This window comes from Panulirus ornatus, chromosome 2, assembly GCF_036320965.1.
Source record: "Panulirus ornatus isolate Po-2019 chromosome 2, ASM3632096v1, whole genome shotgun sequence".
Classification (NCBI taxonomy): domain Eukaryota; kingdom Metazoa; phylum Arthropoda; class Malacostraca; order Decapoda; family Palinuridae; genus Panulirus; species Panulirus ornatus.
In genome coordinates, this window is record NC_092225.1 from 18,456,645 (window position 1) to 18,479,501 (window position 22,857).

Here is a 22,857-nt window from a genome sequence, read left to right on the forward strand (position 1 = left end):
CTCTCTCTCTCTCTCTCTCTCTCTCTCTCTCTCTCTCTCTCTCTCTCTCTCTCTCGTCAAACCTCTACCTCCTCCAAAATCCTCCTCTCCTTACATCTCCCCTTCCATTTTCTTTCCCCTTTTCCCTCTTAAGAAGAAAGAAAAAGCCAAGGAACCACTCTAAAATTCCTTGGAAACAGGAATGATGCCTTACATCATTACCATTACTTTTTTTTTTCTTTTACACACCATAAAAGTCGGTCTAGTAAAATGAGTTACACCTATTGCTGCTGCCGTGTCTCAGGGACCCAACGGGGAGACCAGCAAGACGAGGAGTATAAGTCTCGTGTTGTCATTGTGTACTGCTCGTACGGAAACCTTTATAGAAAGAATCTAATGCTCTACTCAAGTGCTGAAGATTCGTCCCTTAGAAACAAGTCCTTTGATCACACAAATGATCAATACGTATTTATATGAAGCACTGTTCTAACACCCCCAAGGTTAGGTTCTAACCCTACACTTGAAGTCGACTCTAAGGTAATCCTACTTATCAGTTCTCCTACTCTGACCTCAAGATTTCATGCACCTTTCCTACGCTTCAGTTCTGGTCCTCTTCACTCTTCTACAGCTATTACTTCGGTTCCAGCTCCCTAAAACTGGCTGCCTGCGTGTCTGTGCCAATGGGTAGACTATACTGTACTGCAGTTGGTAAGCCATTGCGATATAGGGATGTCGTCTGCCTGTAGGCAGCTCGAGGATGGGGCCTTTGTTAATCTTCTTATGTGTCCAGTTCTTTTGCTCCTTTTAAGTAATTTCACTGAACGTCTGACAACGATGAGGATTTCCACTCCTCGACTGGAGCCTTCAACACAACAAGACGAGACAGCGAGTAATGATGAAAGCGTTTGATGCCGTAAGAGAAGCACGTAAAACTGTTGTCACAAACTACATATATCGTTCAAGCTGGGCAACAGTGTGCAACTATAATTACGTCGAAGGGGGCCTGTTAGCCGTAAGAGGAAGTGGAAAGGAAGTTTATTTGCATACCTAACATCCCCTGACGTAGGTCTAGTCGGCTTCCTGGTTTCAGTAACGGCCGCTAAACTCCCGCCCTTGGCGAGGCTCCGTCTGAGGGTCAGGGGGTCGTGCACACGGTCTGTTTCTGGTTTGGATATCGTCGTAACGTGTTGCGGAGCGGGCATGGAAACAACTCTCTCTCTCTCTCTCTCTCTCTCTCTCTCTCTCTCTCTCTCTCTCTATCTATCTATCTATCTATCAAATCTATATCAACACCAAGGTCGCTTTGTGAGGCACCGACTGCACACTATGGGGACCCAGATATCTTATAAGAAAAGGGAGAGTATCCTTCAAGTTCACATTTCCACCGATATGAGGTCTGCAAGTTGGTGGTGGGCTGTGCTGGGGTGGAGGGGTAACTTGTGGGGATACTTTGACGGGCTAATGTTACGGTCGGTCGAGGGCTGTGGCAGCCCGGGAGAAGCGCTGTTCTGGAAAGACGGGTACACACACACACACACACACACACACACACAGAGCAGCAGCAGCAGCAGCGGCAACTTTGCATGTATAAGCTTATCATTATCATCATCATAATTCAGCTTCGTATTACCTTATCATTCAATTCACGGACGCGTATGCCATCGTGCTCAAGCTTGGAGTTATACTTTTCAAAGAAAAAACATTAAGAAAACGGCAGCAGAATGTTGAAACTAGTGCACTTGATATTTCGAAGGCGTGATAAAATGCCATACACTATGATACACGCATTACACCAATCACTGTCATTACCGTGGCTGATATCTTCATAAAAGAACTTAAAGATACATAAAAGAATATTCGTATTCGTTTATAGGTCCATCGGAGAATCTTTTGATAATGGGGGGGATAAAGTTTTCATATCCCTAGGAATAGACAAACGAAATTTCAAAACACGTGAAAGATTTGGGTTCACTGGGACGATGAGTACTAGTCAACCTTTGATGGCCGTCTATTGGTCAAATTTAATTGAACTGTAGAGTACGAAAGCCAACGGCAAGATATGTGACAGTTATTGTATCTTACAAGGGCGGCTTTGATAATCTGACACACACACACACACACACACACACACACACACAGGGACATAAATGTATGAGAATCTGGATGATATGTATCTGGGTAAAGTGGAATGAAAGTAAAGACAAGACTCGCTAAAGATGACTTTTCACTCGTGGTGTAACCTCCATCAGGAAGAGTCCAGTAACACCTATATATATATATATATATATATATATATATATATATATATATATATATATATATATATATATATATGTGTGTGTGTGTGTGTGTGTGATCATTACACGAAAGTACACTTGGGAACTTATTGTGTTTCATTTCCCCGTGGAGTCATAGGAATATATATATATATATATATATATATATATATATATATATATATATATATATATATATATATATATATATATATTTTATTTTTTTTCATACTATTCGCCATTTCCCGCGTTAGCGAGGTATATATATATAAATATATATATATATATATATATATATATATATATATATATATATATATATATATATATATATATATATATATAAGAGGCAGATTCTCAGCTGTTTTAAAGTACTTAGTTAAGCACCTCTTATGAACATCGCTCACACGAAAAACTGCTCATACACGTCGATTGGAACCTCTGCTGTGTATTTCATGTCCAAAAGTTTGCCCGTTACTGAGGCAAAGAGTAAGAACTTGATCCCTAATGTGCCAGCCCTTAACTCCAGAAATGTTGCGCTGTATTCTTGATGTGAGAGAGAGAGAGAGAGAGAGAGAGAGAGAGAGAGAGAGAGAGAGAGAGAGAGAGAGAGAGAGAGAGAGAGAAGGAAGAGAAAAGAGGAAAGGAAAGGAAAAGAAGAAACGAAAGAGAGGACAAGAAGAGGAATAAAGAAAAAATACGAGAAAAAGAGATGAAAGAGAATGAAGAGAAAGAAAGAAAGAAGGGGAAAATAGTTGCTTTGCGACTACACAGTGTGTGTGTGTGTGTGTGTGTGTGTGTGTGTGTGTGTGTGTGTGTTGGCAGGTGTACTATGCGGTGTAGCTCTGAGTCTGTCTCACTTTAACAAGTCAACATTTCTCTATGTCCCCCACTACCAGCCTGGCGAAAAGCCAGCCATCCAGCCTACCACCCTACTTCCCTTCTGAATAAATAACTGGTTTTGAATATATTATGCTCTTTGGACCTGTGTGCAAGTGCAAGTTTTAATTCTAATTACTGTTTTCAGTGTTCTTGAAAGTGATTTGATTCGCGTTGGTGTGTGTATATATATATATATATATATATATATATATATATATATATATATATATATATATATATATATATATATATATATATTTTCCTGTGAGTCCACGGGGAAAATGAAACACGATAAGTTCCCAAGTGCACTCTCGTGTAATAATCATATCATATATATATATATATATATATATATATATATATATATATATATATATATATAGTTGATAATGACAAGTATCATAAAGGTTTGCTTAAAATTTTGTATTCTAAGTTCAGATTATGATCATTATTTCTTTCCTAGGCCTTAAGGACAATGGTACGACCCTAGAGTGTGGAGGTACGACCCTTGAGCAGGATGTTACGACTCGATCACAAAGGAAAGGATCCTTGTTGGGTCGTACCGTCGTGCTCTGGGTGGGTGTGTGTTAAGACAACATCAGACAATTTCAAAAAGATATATTTAGGATGACGTCCACGGCTTGTGGAAAGATGAAAGACATGCAGAGGTAAACTATGTCCGTAAGCAAACTAATTTAAGCAAACTAATTAAAAAGATACATATAATCATGGCGGAGTGTACATGTAAACTAAGGTCATGTTGATTATAGTCTTGTTGGTTACTGACACATCTTAAGACAAAATTTGTTTTTTCAAAATTCTAAGCGTAATTCATGTCAACTGACTCTATATTTTCCTATGATTTTAAGTGAAATATATAAGAGAATTTAAGAAAATATGTCATATAGAATCATCTATGTGCTTTCATTAACAGGTATTTCCATGATCTAAAAATACTGAATCACAAATGTGGATGAGAGCACAAGACTAGCACGGTCTGAATACCTGTCTAACAGAAATACATAGGATCGGAAACTGAGTTCCCTAGATATGCACGAGTTATACTTTCACCTCTGGGGCAAGAGCAGGTTTAGTCGTAAGTGAATTATATATATGTACCTCTCTGTGTGTGTATATATATATATGTATGGAGAGAGAGAGAGAGAGAGAGAGAGAGAGAGAGAGAGAGAGAGAGAGAGAGAGAGAGAGAGAGAGAGAGAGAGACTCCTGGAGCATCCTATCTAGTCACTCTAAATTTGAAACACAACAAACAAAGAGAAATTTACTATTTGTATCACGTAAACGTTTCTCAAGTGTTCCTCTTCCTTTAGATTGCCCTTCTCCACCCTCTTCCCTCTCTTCTTTCTACAGCATCAGAGAGAGAAAAAATAGAGGTACAATATCTACATGCCTCGACTCTCTCTCTCTCTCTCTCTCTCTCTCTCTCTCTCTCTCTCTCTCTTTCCGGAAGAGAATGGAACCGGGCCATCAGTAGGCATCTTTTCATTCTGTTTATTGGTGCTACCTGCGACGTACTCAGCTCTTCTGACGACGGCGACAAAGGAGAGGCCCATCTGGCTCCTCCTCGAGAGCAACAGAAGGAAAAAATAAAAAAACCCACCTGGAACATTTGCCTCCCATAGAGAACACAAAGAAACCCGGAGAGAGCTATTGAGGGCGGATGAGAGTATGGCGGAGAGGGGGGCCACAATGCCTCCGATATTTGAGGCCGTACGAGACCAATTACCTTCCCTGATTTGTCGGGACCAATCACAATTCTTCACGGGGGTTTTGTTCTCTAGGGCGGATCCTGACAGCCTCTGAATGGTATACGAATTGCCTTTCCTCATCGCCAGTACTTGGATCAAAACCTTTTTCTTGTTCTATCTCGGCTGACTTGTCTCTTCTTTTTCTTTACCAATGCTGGGGCATTTCATTGTTCTATATTAAGCTGGGATCTACTCTTTCCACTGTAAATGAATCATTGCAAGGATTTAACCTTAGAATCATAAAAGAAAGTTTTAATCTTCAGGAACAACATGAAATCCGACTTTCCTGGCCTCTGAAATGTTGTTCTCCGGTGATAGGAAAGAAGATGAATATACGAGATTGCTTCTACACAAAGACTGGTCTCTAGTTTGTGTAATAGATCAAAATCACCGACAAGGAATGAATGTATCAATGTTGTCCAGTCACTCCTGAAAATTTCTGTAAACACATGAATCAAATTCTGCTGAAAGAATGATAGAGACTGAGATAAGAAGACACAAACAGATATGGAAAGAAAGAGACAGACAAATACAAATATGGAAAGAGAGATGCTGAGGGAGAAAAGGGATATAGATGGAGAGATAAACAATGACTGAGAGAGATAATAGATATGGAGAGGTAGTCAAAGAAATAAATGGCTTTGCAATCATATCATAAACTGTGTAAATGACATCTTAGAAAAACAAAGGACTCGCACTAAAGATGGTCATATATCACTCTCGTCTTATTATAAATCTAATACTATTCGTCATGCAATATCGATACACCAAACTTTACCATACTTAGTAACTTCTAGTTACTTTAGAAATACTACCTACGTCCATGTTCTGAACATAATCAAAATGATCTTTTTGATAGAATAATCATAGTCCATAAACACTAATTAGAATATAGCAACTCCCCCCTTACCGCAGCCCTTTGCTGTAAATGTACATAATTTGTATAATGTATATAATAGTCCTAGTTGCTGTATTGCTATCAACTGCTTTATTATGCTGTGTAAATGGGTAGTGTCAATTTTCAAGAGCTCCAGCACGTCTACTCTAGCTGATTGAATTCTTCGCATGAGAGACGGCAGTAACATGTTTCAGTAAGCAGTCATATATAGAGGTGAATGTGTGCTTATATACCCACCGCCACGAGCAGACGGTGAGATTGTAAATGGTCATGTGTATACATATACGTAGGGAGTTGTAAATTAAATTTCGGGTGATGTAAATTGAAAAAAAAAAAATAAATGCAGTGCAGTAGTTCTGTACATGCGAATGTGATTTTCTGGTATCAGAAACTCATTTGTTATCAACTGATAGATAGCAGCTTCCAGCAGTTACTTGACTAATCATGAAATCTAGTTATCAGAAGGGTGCAAGTTGAGAATGTCAGAACAGAAGTTAATAGACTGAGGAGTCGAAAAGATGCTCGCTGATAAAGAGAAAGGAATTAGAGAACAGAAAGACCATTGAGGAACACAATCACTGATGGGAAGGGAAGAAAAGGCTAAACTTATCAGCACTTCAAACTACAGGTTGATGGAAAAGAAAACTGGGAATACGACGGGAGAACAAGGGAGAGAAGCCGTGAAATGGAAACTTAGATATCGAAGTACTTTTGCCTGATGCTCAGCAAAAGTTTACTCATTGTTCAAAGCCACGATATAAGCTGCTCAAAAGACCACAACATTGGGAAGAATGTTGTCTGTTGTTCCTTGCTTGTGGGCCTCATACTGGTGATGTGAGACAGAGCTTTAAGGTTTAGGAAGCTTCGAAAAAAAAAAATGAGGTAAAGTAGTCGATAGGGGTAAGGTAATCGAAGAATGGAACAATGATCAAAAAGGTGGACAAGGCAAGATATATTAGCCGGTGTTAATAGGCAAAGACTGAAAGACATTGCATCAAATCGATGACACAGAGTGGTAGAAATAACTGATGAAGGTGAGAAGAGGTTCTTTAGAAACATAAATAAATAGCTGGTTCACCGAGGGAATTACAGTAACACATGTAAAGTGTGTTTTAAAGGAAAAAATGAAAGACTTTCAACCATCGTGAATGATGAAATATGGCAAGGAAAAAACCGCGTTTTACGGAGAAGTTAGGAAAAAAATGCGAGTACAAGTCAATACTTATGTTGTCTGAATCTACCATATCTCTTGTCAGAAACTACAGCGGGAAAACCCAGAGTTTACCTTTCCTCACTTCTCAACCCGCTTCCCGTTCTCTCTTCGGTGTAGTGTTGTGCACCCCTCCCTCTTCTTCATATATCACTCTGGTTCATTCTCAGACGAGTACGCCCGCTTTTGTGTACCTCCTCCCTTGCCAAGGTAGGCCACATCATATCTATGAGGCCAATACATCGCTCCCTTCTCTCTCTCTCCCTCTCTCTCTCTCTCTCTCTCTCTCTCTCTCTCTCTCTCTCTCTCTCTCTCTCTCTCTCTCTCTCTTCCTTACGCATACCACCTCTGGACCACACAAAAAACATTACCTCTGTCCTACCACTCACTTCCCCTAAACCACACACACACACACACACACACACACACTCACCGTCACCCGTCACGCCACATCTCTACTTTTTATTTAGTATCGGCTTGTGTATCTTGGCGTTTTTTTTTTTCCACCTTCGGTGCCAGTAAACCTGAATAATGGATTCTATTGACATTCACACCCACCAACTTCCGAAAAGCATGAAGGGTTGAGGGACGACTTTTTATCTCCTAGGTTTCGATGAACTGTAAAGCAATGATGTAGTTTCCTTTAAATAACTTTTATGTCTCTAAACAGAGATATTTACTGTTTGCGTCTGAAATGCCTTGGTAACTTTGAGTTCCCTCTAAATCAATGAAAAAATGATGGGAATGATGTTGCTACATTACCCTTGTATAAACCCTTATAACTGTATCATAACACCCATATAGCTCCTATATAACGCTTATATGACCCGTATATAGCTGCTATATTCTCCTTTCTAGTGCCTTGCCCCTTCCAATCCCTGCCTTTCTTCCCCACCCCGACCCCACACTAGCATGACAGAGGGTAATAATCACAGGACGGCAAGAAGAATCCAAGTGTGGTGGTGGTAGATAGTGGTAGGTGGAGGTAGGTTGGTGGTGGTGGTGGAGGATGTGGTGGAGGTAGTACCGTGACGTGCCACCCGTTGCTAGTGGTAGTTGTGGTAGGTGTTCCACACCCCTCCTTCACTCACTCAGCTAATGATCGTGGTAGTAGGTGTGGTCGGGTTGTGGACATCACGAACAATTCTATAGCCCTTGCCATGTACTCTTAAGCTCACCGCTGATATTTTCCTCTTGGTTGTACATATTTCTGTGGATATTGTCATTGCCAATGAATGATCAGTCATACTAACCAAGGGTTTCTGAAAATTATTGTATCTAAATCTCTCTAGATATCTATCTCTCTGTAAACATATACTGCATTCAAAACTGAGCTTATCACAAAGTGAAAAGTAAGTGATAAAAGTAACTGAAAACCTGAATTATCAAATATGGAGTTCTAAGAGTTCATGACTTTAGCTTTAATGGTAATTATTGAAATGTCTGGTTGCTGAACATTTAAAGGAAACCTTTGCAATATAACCTCTCTGAGAGGTTGACATGTTTCGGTGGTAACCACCTGTATCAGAAGTCATGTCTGTCAGATGGAACATATGGAAGGCGTATTGTCTGGCAGATATGAAGTCAGTGAAGTGTCGGATCATTCATGTTGTTCACGTCTTTTAGTTGTCTCTCTGGCTGCCGTTGAACTTCCTCTCAGATCCACGTAACAGGAAAACTTCAATATTTTCGGTCTTTTTGTACGAGTGTTCAAACCTTAGCACTACACACATCTCTGGCCCGACACTCTACATGAACAGCGGCTGTGAGGGATTACTGTCAAAATGACACAAGACACCGGTGTGTCGAGAGCTCACACCACCTACATGGCACTGAAAATAATAGCCACACCTAGAACTCACCGACCATGTTATACTGGTACAATGGCCCCGCTAAGGCGATAAGGTAATGAACCACAGTATCCAATGCTTGTGCTGTACTAGAAAATGGACAGTATCAACTCCTGGACTCGAAGTAATTCAGAGATCAGAATTCCACGGTGTTGGTGAGCTGTTCTTTGAAGCCAGACTGTATGTGATGAGAACCAAGATTATCTGTAAGGTCAGACCTCAGCAGTGAGGGTTAGCGATACCAAGAGGTTTAAGACGAGCAGTGAGGACAGATGACCATATCTACAGGTTCAGCCTCAGGTGACGAGTACTGGCTACTTCTAAAAGCAAGATAGCGAGTGATGAGTGCCAGGTATATTATGCAGACGTTAGCCAGTCGATGAATACCGGCTATTATCATTATAGGTGAGACCATCATCTTGCGAACATAGAGTCGTGAAACACTGGATGCCATAAAGCGGAGAGCCATACAGTGGAGTGTTGTGACTAACAACTCGAAGATAAGAGACCTCATACTCACTGCTTATCATAACTCTCGAGTTCCTTTGTGGTGAGGGTTGGCTATGGGTACAAGGTAGAGTCTCAGAAGACGAAATGCTGTGTAAACCAAGAGGAAGGACCCGGAGTGACGGGGTCTGGCTATATTTCAAATTCCCTTAGCGTGGAGAGCTACCATGAAAAGCTTGGGTATTAGATCCTCAAGGCTGAGAGGCGTACTGGTCCTACCTGGAGGCCTGAATGTAAGCTTTAAGTAATTAACTACCTGAGGACCACGCTGCTGAAATGAAATATTCCAGACTACGAAGGGAATGGTAATGGGGTGGGTCGGTCGCCCACAAAGGACGCCGGTCAATTTAAGCAAAGCATTTTAAATCCGTGGACTTTTCATCCTTAGAATTCTCCTCATCCCACCCGGGCAATTTTCTGCGGGGAATGAATTAAATTCCCGTCGGTATAATCCGTATTCTCACTGAAGTTACGAAATTACAAGATGGAGAAGAGGTATTATAGGGACAAAAATGTTTTGTGTACTCTGACCGTCTTGTAGATGTGATGGGACCAGAGTCTTGGTGATGTACGGAGGGAATGAACGGGCGGGGGAGAATGAGGAAGGTTCACGGTCACAGAAGTAAAGATGAATTCGAGGTTTGAAGTACATATTAGCAATCAGTTACCTACGATGATGTATCGGTAATTACCTGTAGATCAAGCATGGTGAGTGTCTATGAACAGATACTCTACCTTACTCTACTATGGACAACAGTAGAACTTAATTGAAGAGACTTACAATGAACCATTCTTCAGATTACAATGGTCTTGTTCCAATTACCAATGAGCGAACTCTAATCTACAATGGACATGTCTTAACTAATGATGAACCCTGGTTCATGATTCAGACGACAGATCCGTTAAAGGATCGACGTCAACACACTGGAGTAACACAGGACACCTTATCCAAGGATGACACAGAATGGGGTAGTTACTGCTCGTTATGACATGAAAGACTAATCATTTTTAGTTTAGGTAGGCGAGGTTAGGTTAGGTTAGGTTAGGTTATGTTAGGCTAGGCTAGGTAATGTTACTGTAAGTGTGGGTTCGAATTGGGTGGTTTAGGTTGGGGGTGAAGAAGGGAGGTAGATGAGTAGGTAAAGGCAGGATTATCTACAACACAGCTAAAACTAAGATATCATAATGTTATCTTTTGTCTACACATGATAAAGTATCTTTATCAGATATCTAGTTATCAAGATATCCTCTTCCAGGCGAATTTATAACTCCAAGATAGCACAGAACTCATACACATCAGGACTACCAAATGAACTCTTACACTTCACCATAAACATACATAGACTTCTGAAAAGCTGAGATTTTTCCTGCAAAGTTCATACCTTATAGAGAGCAACCATTCTTAATGAAGTTCGCTCTTCACTATAATCCCGTTCATATGTGAAAAATACGTGCATAATTTACAATAGGAATAGTTCAATTTTCGTAGATCTAATATTCAGAAAACTCGTACTGTGAGAAATGTAAAACAAAAAAATGCAGAACCTCATATGAATTCAGAGAGGATAAATCCTGAATAATGACTGTAATAAGATCAACTGTCCACAGACACACCAGCCTGCAATGGTTGGGCATATTCGGGCCATTGCGAAAAGCGCTTTTGAATTATACACTTCACAGCCACTTTACTCTCGAGGCATTTTACCGTTTCTTTATTTATAAGGTCCTCCTGTTCGGCATGTGAGTTCGCACGGTTGTTAAGTGTATTATTCAAGTAAGGATGGACGTCCTTGCTTTGTTCAATGTTGCATTTAAAATCACTAAGAGCTTATTCCTCCTCTTTATCACCCCTTGTAGCTCTTTATTATCTTTTATCTCACTTGATACAGCGTTTGATCTCCTGTAGTGTTAAAAGAAGCACTGGGAGGAGAGACTACAGGGTCTAGTGAGAATCAGAACAGTTATAACTGTCTTGTAGAATTGTAAAGGGTTCTTGAATTGTATCGCTGGCTGTTAACAGGCACAACACACGACGACTGGCTTGTAGAACTAAAGACGATTATAGTAATATCCGAAAGGTAATTATCACTGCCGAGGTTAAAGAGCTTATGTATCTGAATCATGTATTAAACCTGACTCGAAATATTCAAAGATTCTGATGTTATATTTTGATAGTGACAATTACAATATATCGATGGGAGAGAATCATGAATCTACTGCAGATTGGGAACGCTACAGACCAGTCATGGCGAGGTTGCAGTACGTCTGTCATCATCAGATTTACCTCATTGCATACTTGGCGAGACGCACGTAATCGAAGTGGCAAACTATAAACAGATACGAACGGCTAGGGAAGAGTGATCTCAGGCGTACACATGTACAAACACACACACACACAAATCAATGGCTTCCTGTCTCGTGTGTAATATGACACACACACACACACACACACACACACACACACACACACACACAAACATGTTTAATCAATAAGTTCGAAACTTTTTTGTTTTCCCTCCTCCCTCGTGTGTTTATCGTACTTCCCTACACCTCCCATTTAATACTCCTTCCTTCTCTGCTTGTGCTGTTTTGTGTCATTTCTTTCTATTCCCCTTTTCTCCGTTTATCTGAATGTTTCATCTCATTATCTGAATCCTTTCTCTCATTCGTTATCTGAATGTTTCCACTCATTATCTAAACCCTTTCTCCCATTCTTTATTTGAATGTTTCCTCTCATTATCTGAATCCTTTCTCATTATCTGAACCCTTTCTCCCATTCTTTATTTGAATGTTTCCTCTCATTATCTGAATCCTTTCTTGTGATCTTCAGTTGTATCCCAGTTCCCACATCCTCCTCCTCCAACTGTGCTCATGTCCTGAGACTTTTCATTTCCCTCTCTTACAGCTGAAGCATATATCTTGCCTGTCCTTCCCCGTCTGTCTGTCTGTCTGTCTGTCCGTCCGTCCGTCTGTCCATCCGCCTAATGGTAAAATCTCGTCACAGGTTCTCTCTCTCTCTCTCTCTCTCTCTCTCTCTCTCTCTCTCTCTCTCTCTCTCTCTGTGTGTGTGTGTGTGTGTGTGTTCTGCTCTTCCTCGCTCTCCCTCTCCCCCCATGACCAGCCCCACTGGGCGAGTGAGGTACTCATGGCCTGGGTAATGATATTCATGGCCACTGTGGATATTAATAACTTAACCAGGATGTACCGCCACGATTTTCTCTCTCTCTCTCTCTCTCTCTCTCTCTCTCTCTCTCTCTCTCTCTCTCTCTCTTTTTATGGAAATATTCATCAAAATTTGTCGTTGGTCCTGCCACCGAGGGGCGAACATAGTGATTTATAATCTATATAGAGGAAAGGGTAGGAAAAAATTTATATGATTTATTGAAAGTTATACACATTTCATGAATGTGGGCAGTGAATGAGATTTAGACACGAAAGAACCATCGTCTGCTATCCACGACTTAGGGTCTAATCTAATGATATATTACATCATTATTCAGCGGAATATACAATGTGCATTTTACAATACTCGTATGAAAAAGAAAAATGAATAAGAAAGCACTCGGGGAGTTATGCATCTCTCTCTGTCTCTCTCTCTCTCTCTCTCTCTCTCTCTCTCTATATATATATATATATATATATATATATATATATATATATATATATATATATATATATATATATATATATATATATATATATTTATTTTTTTTTTTTTTTTTCTTTTGCTTCGTCGCTGTCTCCCGCGTTTGCGAGGTATATATATATATATATATATATATATATATATATATATATATATATATATACTAGATCCCATTGCTATTCCCATGGTGTAAATGAGTTACATGCAACTTCCAATACCGTCCCTGTGCATCCTGAACCCACGTCCATGTCAAGTAAGACAAAACGAGCGGGTGATGCACGTCCCCTCAACACGACTCTGAATATTCATGATGGAAAATGATTGGTAGTGAATAACTACTGCGAAGGTTTAGCATTGGACGACAACACGGACGCCCAAGTGCTGGATAAGCACGGTGGCTTGTCTTCCAGCAGTGTTCCAGAAATGATATCGTGTGTGATGTTCATGTAACGTAGTCCAGAGCGATTTTGATTTCACATTTGCCATTATTTTGGGAAACAGGAGTCAGAATAATGTAATTTTCAGCAGTGATGGTTATTTTACGAAATAACGGGAAGGAAAACACACACACACACACACACACACACACACACACACACACACACACACACACACATACACTCACAAGGTCTTTCGTTAGAGTTCACGAGCCATCCGCCAAAATATATCATCGCACAACTGGTGAGATCATGAAGGCTTTAGCTGGCAACATTTTGCGTTGCTGTTCCCGATCATCTAAACCAGATATGTTTTATCGCCATGAATACTCATCCGTGGATTTCCAGATTTATTCTATAGACAGAAATAGTACACACTGTAATGCTTTTACACGTAGGTTGCGTTTTAAATCAACACTTTCATTATTGTCTTTATAGCATTCGCGAGCTTATATATATATATATATATATATATATATATATATATATATATATATATATATATATATATATATATATATATATATATGACAGCTAGAGACTAAGTGTGAACGAATGTGGCCTTTGTTGACTTTTCCTAGCGCTACCTCGCGCACATGCGGGGAGAGGGGCCTGTCATTTCATGTGTGGCGGGGTGGTGACGGGAATGAATAAGGGCAGACAGTATGAATTATGTACATGTGTATGTATGTATATGTCTGAGTGTTTATATATATGTATACGTTGAGATGTATAGGTATGTATAAGTGCGTGTGTGGACGTGTATGTATATACATGTGTATGTGGGTGGGTTGGGCCATTCTTTTGTCTGTTTCCTTGCGCTACCTCGTTAACGCGGGAAACAGCGACAAAGTATAATAATGATGATAAATATATATATATATATATATATATATATATATATATATATATATATATATATATATATATATATATATGAGTTACTTCTACATCTGTGTGGGAGAAACATATGAAGAGATATTCAATAAGACTTCATTATCTTAATCAAACTTACACCCTGTATTTGTTCCAGATCCAAAACAGATGGCAATGTAGTCTAACATCAAATCACTTTCTCTTCCAAAGTGAGCGAAAAGTCTACTTGTAGTGTGACAATGCAATCAGTGACATTAAAATGACACTGTTATGTTCATCCTTGGTTATATTTTGATTACGATCAGGAAGAGTATATACGGCTCCAAGCTCCAGCAGGCGAGTTCAACTCTCACGACTCGCTTGTAAGTTAATTATGCATTTATTTGTAGCCTGCGTTGGGAAATTGCGTTGCTCTACATGCAGTTATGAATATCCATTCGCGCCGAGTTTACTCTCCTAACGGGCTTTAAGATTCATTCTGAAACGGATATATACGAGGGCGAGATGATGCTTACGTGCCAGGCGAAAGACTTCCGAAGGATCGTAACGTCGTGCATAGGGGTCGTAAGTTACGTTTAAGGGGTTCAAGTTCTGTTATGAAAACCACAATGGATGATGGCTGTTCTGTGACCCTGTAAAGTGATGGTACTTGTTCTGTGACCCTGTAAAGTGATGGTACTTTTTCTGTGACCCTTTAAAGTAATGGTACTTGTTCACTGTGACCTTGTAAAGTGATGGTACTTTTTCTGTGACCCTTTAAAGTAATGGTACTTGTTCACTGTGACCCTGTAAAGTGATGGTACTTGTTCACTGTGACCCTGTAAAGTGATGGTACTTTTTCTGTGACCCTGTAAAGTAATGGTACTTGTCCACTGTGACCCTGTAAAGTGATGGTACTTTTTCTGTGACCTCATGTAAAATGATGATGGTTGTTTCGTGACCCTAGAAAGTAATGATGCTTGCACCGTGATCTCGTGAGGTCAAAGTGGCGTTCTAAATATGAAGAGAACGATAAAGCGTGTTGACGTTAGGCATATAGCATTACATGGTACAAGATTCATACAAAGACTGACGCAATCGTAATGCCAATATGTTAGAGAGGTCTCTGATTTCCTCTTCGTTAATCATAAGGGAAAATGATTTTGTAGGCTAAAAAACTGTGGGATATCATACGGCGATATCTTCCTGCAGCTTAATCTTATCCAGACACATTGTTGTCATGGAACACGAAATTTGGTTTTGAGAATACATGGATACAGATATCTGCATTGTGTGTTTTACTATCGCATTTTCGTGATATCCTAGTTAGTGGCAAAACTGGCTAGGAAGTGTTGTGTTCTTAGGTTAAAAAAAAAGAAGCAAGCTCTCTCTCTCTCTCTCTCTCTCTCTCTCTCTCTCTCTCTCTCTCTCTCTCTCTCTCTCTCTCTACCACCTCTAGGCAACCTAGATCTTAGATTCAGATGTAGTACATCTCGTCTATGGGGGCCATCTTAATCTCTACATCATCCCTGGAGACAAACCATCCCTGGCGACACATCATTCACAGGGCCTCACACACACAACACACACACACACACACACTGCTACCCTCCTCCATCCATCACACAACGTGTAAAATCTCAAGTACCGCTTTTACCAGCCTCTCCTCCGCGTCTGGCCTGTCACTTGGTCCCCACCCGGCCTCTCGTCATCTCTGACCCACAGTTACAACTCTTACTCTCCTCTTCTCCCCATTTGTTTTCACCTTGGACGAACGCCCTTCCCTTCGTCTCCCCACGTCTCGTACTTCATCTTAAAAAAGTCTCTCCTTCTAAGCATTTCCCTCGGTGGTGGTGTCACGCAATGAAAATGCACGGTCGTTCTAAATTTGAATGAATGGTTGCCATGCAGCACCTCACTATTCTTCTCACTCCAGCCTTTATATCTAGTACGTACTACGCCGTGAGAGCCATCCAGCAAGGGTTAGTTCCACTAAACAATCTCCACCAGGATGTGTATCAACATCTAGGTTACTTACGAAAGCTAACACGAAATCTTACGAGACAGAGACGAAATAAAAAAACAAAAAATCTGGCCATCTTATGATAAGTGAAAAAACTAGGCGGTGAAGAAAACTGCTGACATTGTCGGAAATATTGCGTGATTCGGTCGGTTTGAACAGTTGGCAGAGAGACTCGATACACTGGTATGAAAGATCGAGTGACACCCTGACGTCAGCGGGAGACGACTCCTGGGAGGGGAAGGAACAAGTGTGGCACGGGTGACCCTTCCCCTGTGGGATGAGTGCTACTTTTCCAGCCACGCTCGATACCTGGTTAGACACGGGCTCTCCCAGTGCAACTGAGGTCATCATTGAATTACACGAGAGGGAGAAGACGAAGATGAAGCAAGGGGGAAGGAGAGAGAGGGGGTGTTTATTTCTTTCCAGCAGTATGACATGAAGAGAGGGAGGGAGCGGAGGGGGAAGGAGGAGGAGGGAGTATAACCGAGTGTTTAATGAGATGGAGACATGATCTATGAGGGAAGAGGATAGATAGTCGGTATAATGAGAGGGTGGAGGAGGGATGTAACACGATGGAGAGGGATGAGGCACATAGGAAGGGAGGTCCTAAAGATAGAGAATGAAGGTGTAGGAGGATTCTCATTGTGAGCAGGTTAACGATAGCTGCGATTCCAGCCTCGGAACAAGCGTTGGTTGCATGAAGTGAATGAATGAAAATAATAATTCCACGGCCATATACACCCTCACTCTATGATGTCAGTCATCTTGTGATCTTGAACAGAGAACAAGTCTACACCTGAGCATGACAGTGAACACTCTAGGATGAGAGAGGTCTGCATCATCCTCATTACTAAACTTTATCTACACACAGACTACCATGTATGTTGAAAACGTTGTATCGATCTTCATGCGAATTCACGTATTTCCAAATAACATCATTTATTTTCATGATTGTTGCCTGCACCGTCTCTGTGGAGGGACTGTCGCGCTGGTTCCTGCACTGTGCTAATTGTGTGTTTCTATCATTTGACTCCGTTGCCAGCAGACTTTCCATCTCATTAAAGCAAACCTGCTGCTCGGGTCAGTTTCATCCTTTGGGAACAACGTCCAAAATTGGAATTCTTAACAAGTGCTCAACAAGGGCTCAGATCCTACGGTGGAATGATTTGATTTCTTATTAACGGTATTCGTTCTCAGATCGAGTCAGTAGGTTCCAGTCATAAATACTTCATATAGTCCGGAGGACTGCGACTGATCATCCCTTCAAGTCCGATATCAAAATTTGACTCGTTGAGCTTGTGTTTCCGTTCCTCTTCCCTACAACGGTATTTCTATGGGTTTTTGCTCCTGGGAAAACTTGTTGCTTGTGTGCCTTTCCGCCATTAACCAGACAGGATGATACTCGGCAAGTAAACTGCGTCACATGATTAGTGTGTGGCCGAGTTGCTGACCCCTTCCAAGTCACCTCCCTTCACAAGTCGTCATGACCCCTCCCCCCTCTAGCATGTCAAGCCTCGTATCCTTATCTTATCTCTCTCTCTCTCTCTCTCTCTCTCTCTCTCTCTCTCTCTCTCTCTCTCTCTCTCTCTCTATCGTTCGTTCGTTCGAGGTCACTCGAGGTCACTCTAGCTGCGGGCGAGGTCATGCAGCAATGCAGGTGTGGTGCAGCGAGGGAAAGACTTTATGTGGGCGACACAGAGACACACAGGAGCCTCTTGTTGTCGCCGCTGTTGGCTCCCTCCACGCCAGCGTCGACGACTGAATGAAAGAAAAAGAAAGAAAGAAAAAGAAAGAAAAACAAAGAAAAGGAAGAAAGGAGGGCAAAAGGATAAAAAGGAAAAGGGACAGATAGGAAAGAAAAAAGAGACAAAAGAGAGAGAAGAGAAGAGAGAGAAGAGAAGAGAGAGAGAGAGAGAGAGAGAGAGAGAGAGAGAGAGAGAGAGAGAGAGAGAGAGAGAGAGAGAGAGAGAATCAAAACGTGCAAGGAGCTTGGAAGCGGGTGGATAAAAGACCTCCACGGCCGAGAGGATAAAAGGAGTAAAACTTCCCCAGATCATTTCATAGTTGAGAAAAACAACAGCGAAACTCGTGTGCTCATGTTACCCCAGCTGTAGTGATGCTGCCAGGCCGGCTGAGCGAGCAAGAACTCTCTCTCTCTCTCTCTCTCTCTCTCTCTCTCTCTCTCTCTCTCTCTCTCTCTCTCTCTCTCAGACATAAAGGTTAGTAAGGCGTACTTGCGCTTCATAACAGGAAGACAATGAAATACAGTAATGATATGGAGTAAGGAAAGAATCTAATATCCTTACGTAAATCATGTTTGCCATGCATATGCCTTATGTATATGACAGCAAAAGTGTTGTATGATATGAGTAGTTTTCATTCAACAGTAGACGACCTACACGAGGATATATGTAAAAGATCTACACATCTATAAACCACTGACTTTGTGCTATACATATACGTAAAAGCTTTCTGGAAATATCCTGATGATACGGAGGACAGACAGGAACTTATACGCTACACCTGAAGATGTATATTGATCAAAACTTCGTAGCGAATAGATGAATGAAATGATTAAATTTCTACAAAATTGTGAGTCGCTGAATGAGAGACATCTCTCTCTCTCTCTCTCTCTCTCTCTCTCTCTCTCTCTCTATATATATATATATATATATATATATATATATATATTATCCCTGGGGATAGGGGAGAAAGAATACTTCCCACGTATTCCCTGCGTGTCGTAGAAGGCGACTAAAAGGGGAGGGAGCGGGGGGCTGGAAATCCTCCCCTCTCGTTTTTTTTTTTTTTTAATTTTCCAAAAGAAGGAACAGAGAATTGGGCCAGGTGAGGGTATTCCCTCAAGGCCCAGTCCTCTGTTCTTAACGCTACCTCGCTAATGCGGGAAATGGCGAATAGTTTGAAAGAAAAGAAAGAAAATATATATATATATATATATATATATATATATATATATATATATATATATATATATATACATCCATCAATACACCTAGCAGCATCTTTTGTTGAAGGCAAGAGATGATAGCACATAGCGCACTATACTCATCAAACAACATTTTTCTGCATTACATATTTGGGTAGCACGTCTTTCGCAGATCAACTGGGTCATTCCTGACGCTTCTTTGTTAGCCTGAGGGTCAAGCGTCCTCACGGAATCAATGCTCATGACGAGTGTATGTCCCTATGAGCTTGATCTATCCAGTGGGAAATGGAATCGAGTTTTGATGGTAGATGTACAGAAGATTAGAATGAGATAACACACACACACACACACACACACACACACACACACACACACACACATATATATTTCCCCTGGGGATAGGGGAGAAAGAATACTTCCCAAGGTTCCCTGCGTGTCGTAGAAGGCGACTAAAAGGGGAGGGAGCGGGGGGCTGGAAATCCTCCCCTCTTGTTTTTTTTTTTTTTAATTTTCCAAAAGAAGGAACAGAGAAGGGGGCCAGGTGAGGATATTCCCTCAGAGGCCCAGTCCTCTGTTCTTAACGCTACCTTGCTGATGCGGGAAATGGCGAATAGTTTGAAAGAAAGAAAAGATATATATATATATATATATATATATATATATATATATATATATATATATATATATATATATATATATATATGTGTGTGTGTGTGTGTGTGTGTGTGTGTGTGTGTGTGTGTGTGTGTGTATTCTATCTTACACCAGGTAGCGATTTATCGGAAAAAAAATAAATATATGGGAGGATGAACAGCTGGGTTAGTTATGAGCAAATACTTTATGAGTAAATACTTTCCCTTATCTCTTTTTACCTCTCATACTCTATATATACTGATTATGCCCCGGCCTTGATGTGGCCATTTGTCCGTGACTGGAGCCTCCACCGTAAAAAAGGAAAAAAAAATAAAAAAAGGAAGTCCTGGATTCGAACACAGGCCCGCGCGATTCATAGTCAGCGTTGCTGACCACTAGTATTTCTCCCCCTTTTTTTCTCTGTCTATTTGACTGCTGTTTCACTCAATGTCTTTCCCCTACCAGAATTTTTGTTCATGTGCAGAGCTTTTGTTATTGAAAAAAAAGAAAGGAAAAAAAACAAAATTTTGACATGTAACTGACATTGCTGAGATTACCTTTTGAAATTACATCGGAATTTGAGATGTGCTAAAAAAAAATTCCTAATTCAGCGAGAACCTAAACGCATTATAATTAACTGTTACCTTTCCTCCTCTCTTGCACGGCCTCACTGTGATATATCCTGCGAAAAAAAGAGCATATCTGGTGTTTAATACGCTCATAAAATTATATTACAGCGTCTAAAAGCGTGTTGGAACCCATTATATCAAATGTATGTTCAAATCTGTTAAAAGAGCATAAACTGGCTGAAATCTATTATGAAAGTTAATGTACATAATATAATTCGTTTTAGAGTGGTAAATTAATTTGTTTTATTCTGAGGGACTTATGCTTTGAAATGTGATTTCAGTCATTATTAAATAGATTTATTGGATGGTTTGTGTTCAATTTATGACATTTGTTTCTTCATTCATTTCATCGTGGAAAAATTGTAAGGTCAGATGATGCAGGTCTAATCAGAAAAAGCCCTCGTGCCTAGATATCCAAACCTCTATATAGAATCTAAATATGAAATATCTAAAAAATAAACATCAAAGATTCGTTAGATGGTAAAGCAGATTTTTGGTCGACACAGTTCCCTTCTGCAGCTATTTTACGATTCCACTAAAACCTAAGCACTCAAACTGACTGAGGATCCTTATCACCCTACATTAATCTATCGGGAAATGAGACAGAAATTCCTGAAAGTCAGATAAGCATAAATGAGATAACTCACAAAATGAAAAAAAGAAATAAATCATTCACATTTTGTGTGTGTTAAGGACAGCTGTATGTTAAACACGGCCGTCGGAAGTTGAATGGTCTTGTTAATGGCGGAGACACGAAAGCAGTCACCTCGTGAGAGATGAAATGAAAGCAATATCTACATAGAAGAAGGAGAGAGAGAGAGAGAGAGAGAGAGAGAGAGAGAGAGAGAGAGAGAGAGAGAGAGAGAGAGAGAGAAGACGTACACAGACTCATTGCCTTTGGTGTGACGTGATCAACCACTTGTTCACGACAGTACGACCTCTGGGCGTCATGACCTGACCATTAGAGGTCAGTCTACCATATCCATAGGTCGTCCTGTCGTGCTACAACATGAGTCGTTCCTTCGTGCCCATGACCTTCAGAATGTCGCTATTCCACAATGAAAGAATCTGAATTGATAAAGTATGATCATCACTATTGAAATACGATCCTATACGGAATCTATATATTCGACATTTGTGAATGAACATTTATACATAGGACATAACGAAAGTGAATCATTAAATGAATTCAAAACGTTCTCATCCATCTTTCTGTTCCATAAGGGAAAGAAAAAAGGCCATCTGTTCCACTCTCACACGACAGAAGGAATTTGCGACGCAACTTTTTGAAAGCCACCGTCTGACGGGTGCAAATTACTGTGTGGCCTGAGTTTAGGAAGTTATTACTGAATTGCCTGATATAGTGGCTCCCGAAACTTTACCACGGTCCCTCAGATAATCGCCCAGGCTATTCAGGGTCGTCTTGTTAAACGAGCCTTGTGTTCTGTGTTGTCTGACTTGGGCTGGGCAACGGCGGTGTGAATGGCACAGGTTATGTGGTGACATTAGGAAGATACAAGGGAGAAAAGAATGGGTGGGACGTAAGATTTAGAGAAACAGGTAGGAGAGTGTTAGAATTCCAGTGGTTAGAGATGGGGTAGCATGGGAAACAGGTGTGGTATTAGTGTCAGAAATTAGAATAAGGTGGTTAGAAAAGCAATGGGGTCACATGATGGAACATTATGATATGAATGGGGTTTAGAGACAGGCGGGACGTAAATTGAGGAAATGGTGTGGGGACAGAATGAGTCTGGCATGAGGTTGTGAGATCAAGGTGTGGAGGTATAGTTAGAAGCATATGAGGTGTAGAGAGGGAGAAGGAGTATGAGATACATTTCGTAATATATAAGGAAGAATGAAAAAATAAGGATGAGAGTTAATCAGACCTTCAGCTTCTGGAGGAATATGTTTCCTCCATACGCCCAATACGGAGACATATATCCCTGGGGATTGGGGAGAAAGAATACTTCCCACGTATTCCCTGCATGTTGTAAAAGGCGACTAAAAGGGAGGGAGCGAGGGGCTGGAAATCCTCCCCTCTCGTTTTTTCTTTAATTTTCCAAAAGAAGGAACAGAGAATTGGGCCAGGTGAGGGTATTCCCTCAAAGGCCCAGTCCTCTGTTCTTAACGCTAGCTCGCTAATGCGGGAAATGGCGAATAGTTTGAAAGAAGAAAGAAAAGATTATATATATATATATATATATATATATATATATATATATATATATATATATATATATATAACAGTTGCGATGGCAGCGAGTCTCACAGACCTCTTAACAGCTTGGGATCAACAGAGATAATGACAATAGCGCT

The 22,857-nt window shown here is 40.5% G+C and overlaps 1 protein-coding gene across 4 annotated transcripts in view; it reads right to left on the reverse strand.

Annotated features, from left to right (window-relative positions):
- The window catches only part of LOC139753802 (protein Wnt-9a-like), a 99,726-nt gene that overhangs the window by 26,982 nt on the left and 49,887 nt on the right, over positions 1-22,857 (reverse strand). Inside the window, exon 3 of one of the 4 annotated variants that reach the window (XM_071670694.1) lies at positions 4,885-5,107. The exons of the other annotated variants lie outside the window; for them this stretch is intronic. The gene's annotated coding sequence lies outside the window, so the exon portion shown is untranslated. The remainder of the gene's footprint in view (positions 1-4,884; positions 5,108-22,857) is intronic. 4 annotated transcript variants of the gene reach the window in all.